General features: G+C 40.7%; 1 pseudogene; it reads left to right on the top strand.

The window, feature by feature from the left end:
* The first annotated feature begins 4,181 nt into the window (after positions 1-4,181).
* On the top strand, positions 4,182-6,620 carry LOC109492904 (annotated as a pseudogene).

Here is a 6,620-nt window from a genome sequence, read left to right as displayed (position 1 = left end):
AGTTTGTTGATGGCCAAAGCTCTTCATTCTTGGGGAAAGTATGTATTAGAGTCAGGTTGGGAGCCCTGTTTGAAAGTTCCAACTAAATTTAATTTGTCCCCACTGCCCAGGTCCCATCTCTTTTGGAGCAAAACAGCTCTTGTACTTTTTTAAATTTTTAAGAAATGTTTATTTATTTTTGAGAGAGAGAAAGCGAGCACGCCATGGGGTGGGCAGAGAGAGAGGGGGACAGAGAATCCAAAGCAGGCTCCACACTGACAACAGTGAGCCCCATGTGGGGCTCAAACCCACAAACGTGGAGGCTTAACCAACAGAGCCACCCAGGGGCTCCTGGAGCAAAACAGCTCTTGAGGTGAGATGTGGGAAACAAAGGCAGAAGGAAATGGCAGATAAAATTGAATTTCCTTATAACCTGCAGCCCACTGACAAATACTTGAGGCTGGCAGAGTAAAATGTTTCTCCAGGAACTTCCTACTGTCTTCTTTAGCATATGAAAATCTCATTGGAAACTTCCCCTTGATTTTACCTCCCCTAACTCCCAAGTATGTAACCAATGTCTCTTTATGGTCCCAGGGCAGCTCTTTCTGCCAATGGGTCCTATCTCCATGCTTTAATAAAATCACCTTTTTGCACCAAAGATGTCTTCAAGAATTCTTTCTTGGCTGTCAACTCTGGATCACCCCCAAAACCTTATCACCCAGGAACCCCACCTGGAAAATCACCCCTTGATCTGAGACCTCTCACCAGAGGCTCAAAACAGAAACAGAAGAGGCCCAGGAAAGACTATATCCTCAGACTGCCAGGACAGAAGTAATTCTTGGTCCTTCTACAGAATGAGCAATGCTTGGGTGATGTCACCATAACCAGAAATCATTGCAGGCTGTCCACTGATCAGCTTTAAGAATTGAAATAAAGCTGGCAACATGAGCAAAGGGTAGGCAGCACAGCAGAGGGTACCTCACAGGAAGTTTGTGAGGACACAGTTCAGGGAAAGGAATCACCAGCCACAGGAGAAATTGACCTTGTTCACCCTCATCAGCCATACTCCCTTCACTGCACTTGCTCTACAACCTAGAGGGTGCATCATTCTGTTCTGATAGTAAAAAATCAAATAACTAATGTATAAAGAGTTTGAAGATTTTAAAATTTTGTCTGTATTTAAGAGGTGAAAAAAAAAGGGCCTAGAAGATAAGGGAGTGACTTGTCTAGAGTAACATAATTTATTAGTGGCATGCCCAGGGAACTCCTTGCTGTCTATCCTTAACAATGATGTCACATCAATTTTTTTTTTTTAATGTTTATTTTTGAGAGAGAGAGAGAGAGACAAAGAGACAGAGCACAAGTGAGGGAAGGGCAGAGAGAGAGAGAGGGGCAGAATCCAAAGCAGGCTCCAGGCTCCGAACTTAGCACAGATCCCAACGCAGGGCTTGAACCCCCCAATGACAAAATCATGTACCTGAGCCCAAGTTGGATGCTTTACCCACTGAGCCACCCAGGCGCCCCTCAAATTTCTAATGAAAAGATCCTTTTGAGAAACCATAACCAAGTTAGAATAAACAAAGTACCCCTGCACTTTCCAGGGGGATGCTGATGAGGATTTTGTAACTCAAGGGCCAGACACTTTCCCTAGGAATGCAGAGAAATAAAGGCAATGTCTTCCTGTGTTGTTCTTTGTTTGATTAGTCCTTGGTTGTTACTATTTATTTATTTATTTTAGTCACTATAGAGGGGAAGGTAAATTCTTTTTAGCAGAAAGTTAGTAGGAAATGTTTATATTCACCTAATGAAAAATCGCATTCTGAGCTGTGACGGGTCAAAGTCTGCATAGACAATGGGTACTCCTCCATCAGCTCTGCCCTGCCCTTAGGGTTGAAAGCGCATGGCCCACGGGGACTTTGTATGTAGCTGCTGTGTGAAGCTTGCTAGGCAGATAATTCTGCTCGGCTCACCTGGTTGCATAGGACCTCATTTTCTTTCCTTCTTTCCCAGCTGTACCTTTACAGTTCTCTTCAGTTTTCCAAGAGCAGCAGGAAATGACTGAATCACAGGTAAGCTGTTTATTCCTGCTTTGTTTTACAGTGGATTTTGTGAGGTGTGTAGGGGAACAGAAATTAAAATAGAAAAACAGAAATAGATGAAAATCAACATCAGATTAACTGTAGACTATCAGGTCAAGAGTTGAGCAGTCAGCGTATAGATATATGCTGGTCCTGTAAAGTCCCAGAATTATCAAAGTTGAACAGCAAGTTTGCTGACAGCAAAGGAGAACCAGAAAAACGAGTCTCTTAGGGCACTAACGCACTGGCACTGCGGTAAGAAATTATCAGAGACTGGTGGTTCAGCAACAAGCACTTATTTCTCGTATTCTGGAGTCTGGGAAGTCCAAGATCAAGGTGCCAACACATTTGATTCTTTACTGAGGACCCTCATCCAGTTTGCCCATGGCCCTCTTCTCATTGTATCTTCACATGGTGGAGAGAGGATAGAGGGCCAGCTCTCTTGTGTAGTTTCTTCTAAGGGCACTAATGTCATCAGGGCTCCATACTAATGACCCACTTACCTCCAAAAGGTCCCATCACCAACTAAAATCACACTGGGGATTAGGGCTTCAACATGTGAAGTTTGGTGGGGGGACACAAGCGTTCAGTTCATAACAGAGTTTGAGGACACAATTTTCTTTTTTTTTTTTTAATTTAAAATTTTTTTTTAACGTTTATTTATTTTTGAGACAGAGAGAGACAGAGCATGAACGGGGGAGGGTCAGAGAGAGAGGGAGACACAGAATCCGAAACAGGCCCCAGGCTCTGAGCTGTCAGCACAGAGCCCGACGCGGGGCTCGAACTCACGGATCGTAAGATCATGACCTGAGCCGAAGTCGGACGCTTAACCGACCAAGCCACCCAGGCACCCCGAGGACACAATTTTCTAATGGTCTTGTTTGGTCCAGCGGTGTAGAATATCTGGAAGACAGCTGAATGGTTGACATGCCCTTTAAATGGCTCTGCATAAATATTTCCCCCACCTAGACTGTAGCACTGTAGTATTTGTGACTGTACTTAACCGCTACTTACTTGCCTGTTCCTGGCATTGTCAGACTTTAGATTTATTGTCAATCTAACTTCTGAGAAAAACTCACCATTTTATTTGCATTTCTGAGATTGCTGATGATCTTGTACATCATATATCTATTGGCTTTTCATTGCTTTTGTGAATGATTTCATTTTTAATAATCTCTTATGTATTAATTTTAAAGAATACTTTATGTATTTTGGACAATAATTCTTTGTCTGTTACATTTGTTGTGAATGTTTTCTCCAAGTCTGTCCCTTGACCTTTACCTCTAGAGTGCCTCTGGCCTTACTAGAGTTTTATATTTTTCCATAGGCCCGTCTTTTTAACTTTTCTGTTTTCTTTTTGAATTTTAAAATTCTTCCCTAACTTAAGATAAGGATTTTTTAAAATTTTTGCTTAATTACTATTAGTACTATTAAAAATATTTAAGCCTCGAGTCAATCTGGAAATTGTTATTGTAGATAATACGAGGAGGGAATCTAGTTTTATCTTTTAACACATAAAGCACCAATTCTTTATTAATGTTTTTCTCAATGAATTATAATGGCACATCTATCCAGTATATTACCGTGTCTGCACACATCTGTTGCTGGACATTCTAATTCATTGCATTAGTCCTTAATTCATTCTTCTTTAGGTTCATCATGTTCTTTCTTACACCTTTTTCAGTCTTGCTTCATGAAACCTGGCATCCTTACCTTGTGCCTGATTTTTCAAAGATAACTCAAGAAGTGTTAGCCAACGCTGGAATAGTCTTTGTGGGTTTTCGGTACACACCAATTATCCCATTAAAGAAGTTTCTTCCTACAGCGTAAGTTTTGAATGTCCATGATACTTAGTGGTTTTTCTATATGCCTTAAGGATAGATTTGATTACTATTTAGATTGAACTTCTTGGTTCCATTTTGGACACGTTTAAAAAATTTTTTATTTATTTTGAGAGCGAGAGAAAGCGTGAACAGGGGAGGGGCAGAAAGAGAAGGACAGAGAGAATCCTAAGCAGGCTCCACGCTGTCAGTGTGGAGTTGGGCGCGGGGCTCGATCTCACAAAGTGTGAGATCATGACCTGAGCCAAAATCAAGAGTTGGACACTTAACTGAATGAGCCACTTAGGCGCCCCTTAATTAGTTTAATTTTTATCATTCTGAGAGTTCTTTATATACTGGATATAGACTGTTGTCAGATATATAATTTACAAATATTTTCTCCCATTCTTTGGATTGTCTTTTCGCCTTCTTGGTAATGTTTTTTGAGGCATAAAATTTAATGATTTTGTTGATGTCCAATTTATCTTTTCTTTAGTTGCTCGTGCTTTGTCATATCTATGAAACCATTGCCTAATCCAAAATCTTAAAGATTTAACCATGTGTTTTCTTCAAAGTAACAATTTTTGTCTTAAACTCTTTTACCTGATATTAATATAGCCTTCCCAGCTGTCTTTTGGTGAGTGTGTTGAGCAGAATGCCTCTCGCAAGTTGCCAATGCCAACACTGACCATGATGGAGATAGCAAACATCATCATTATGCCAGTGTACAGGAATAAAAATTTAAATACTCCTGCCACTAAATCTTGGTTTCAGAGTTACCAAGGAAGATACAATGGAGTCAAGCATTGGATAGAACAGTGCTTTTATATACTTAAGAGGTAAAGCAAGATCAGTTCTGATAATATGCGATTGGACCCCCAAGGCTAGTGGGTGCCCCCAGCATCTGATGCAGGGCAGTTGGCCTATGCACACACCTCTTATGCCACAGCAGGAGTCCAACCCTACTACTGTTGAATCCAGAATACTGAAAGCTGAGGTTGTACCAGAGGGGCATTTAGTATATGCTTAATCAGAACAGAGGAGCAATTAAATAAAAGATATTCTGACAAGGTGAATGGCTTATATAGGCTGTGTGGTCTCTTTATCTCTTGGTAAGGAAGGTTCCAGACCCAAGGCTCATTCTTATGTAGCTGAGTGGGGGTTGAAAGACCGTACACGTGAGACTGTCTTTCTCATCATGGTGTATCTTTGTCCATCCTTTTTTCTATTTATGTCTTTGGATCTCAAGTGAGTCTCTTTCAGACACTATTTATTAGTGAGTCTCTTTCAGACACTATTTATCACGTTTTTGTTTGTTTTTTTATCCAGTATGATATCCACTATGCCCTTTAATTAGAGCGTTTAAGCAATTTACATTTAGTGTAATTCCTGATAGAGCAGGATTAGGTCTGTTGTTTTCTTATTTGTGGTCTACAGCTTTTTTGTTCCTCTATTCCTCCATTACTGCCTTCTTTTCTGTTCAATAGATATCTTTTAGTGTACCATTTTAATTCCCTTGTCATTTCTTTTGCTATGTTTAGTTATTTTCTTGACGGTTGCCCTGGGATTTACAATTAACATCTTAGTTTTTAACAATCAGGTTTGGATTGGCTTGCACAGAAGTGCCATGGCTGGGTGGGAGTCCCTGAATGGGTGTGTTGTGGTCAGTGTAGTCACCAGTATGCCATCGTTGCTGCTGTCTGTGGCAGTGGTGTGCTCGAGCAACCAGAACTGGAGCATGGAGGTGCACGACATTCTCAGCAAACGGAGATTCAGTTTCTGGTCCTTTGGAACAGGAACTCAAGCTCCCAGGACCGGCACTTGACAAGCCAAAAGTTTACAATTTCAAAACTACATAGGACCAGATGTACCACAATCTCCTTAGGAAAGACAAAGAACTCTATATGCAGAATGGCATTTTACATCTGTTGGATAGAAATAAGAGGATCAAGCCTTGGCCAGAAAGGTTTCAGAGCTGCAGAGACTGTTTGATCTGATTCTCACCTGTGAAGAGAGAGTGTACAATCAGGTGGTGGAAGATCTGAATTCCAAAGAGCAAGACACCTGCCAGCCAGTGCATGTAACCAATGTGGACATCCAGGACAACCATAAAGAGGCCACCCTGGACGCATTCCTTATCTGTGAGTTGTGCCATTGCATTCAGCACACGGAGGATATAGAGAATGGGACTGATGAGCTGCTGTAGGAGTTGGAGGAGAGGAGCAGCAGAGCCTTACTGCACACGGTCTGCTCCTACTGACTAGCCTGGCCACTCTCCTGAAGACATCTTTTTGAGCTTCCTTTTGTTAATACTTTTCCCTTTCTGATATTTGGTTTTACTTGTATCTATTCTGCTGGTGGTGGGTAGTAATACCCAGTTAACTGTACGTGTGAAATGAAAGGTACACATAAACGCCAGATTAAAAACAATCGAGTTTTTTTCTATTCCTCTTCTACTTGTGAGTGGAGAATTGACTATAAGGTTTTTTTTTTCTTTAACCAGGAAAGTAAACAATGATTTACAGTACATTTCACCTATTAAAAAAATCAAATTTGGATTAATATCAACTTAATTTCAATAGCATATAAACACTTAATATGCTATATAGCTCTATTCCTATATAGCTCTATTCATCCCTTTACCCCTCCTTTGTGCTTTTATTGTCCTGTAGATCTTCACGTATTGTGTGCCATCAACACAGATTTATATTTTTTTTCTTTGCAAAGTGTCTTTTAAATCAGG

The sequence above is a fragment of the Felis catus genome, chromosome D2 (genome assembly GCF_018350175.1).
Source record: "Felis catus isolate Fca126 chromosome D2, F.catus_Fca126_mat1.0, whole genome shotgun sequence".
NCBI classification, from domain to species: Eukaryota; Metazoa; Chordata; class Mammalia; order Carnivora; family Felidae; genus Felis; species Felis catus.
The sequence above is the reverse complement of the archived record's forward strand: the minus strand, read 5'-3'. Positions and strand labels throughout refer to the sequence as shown.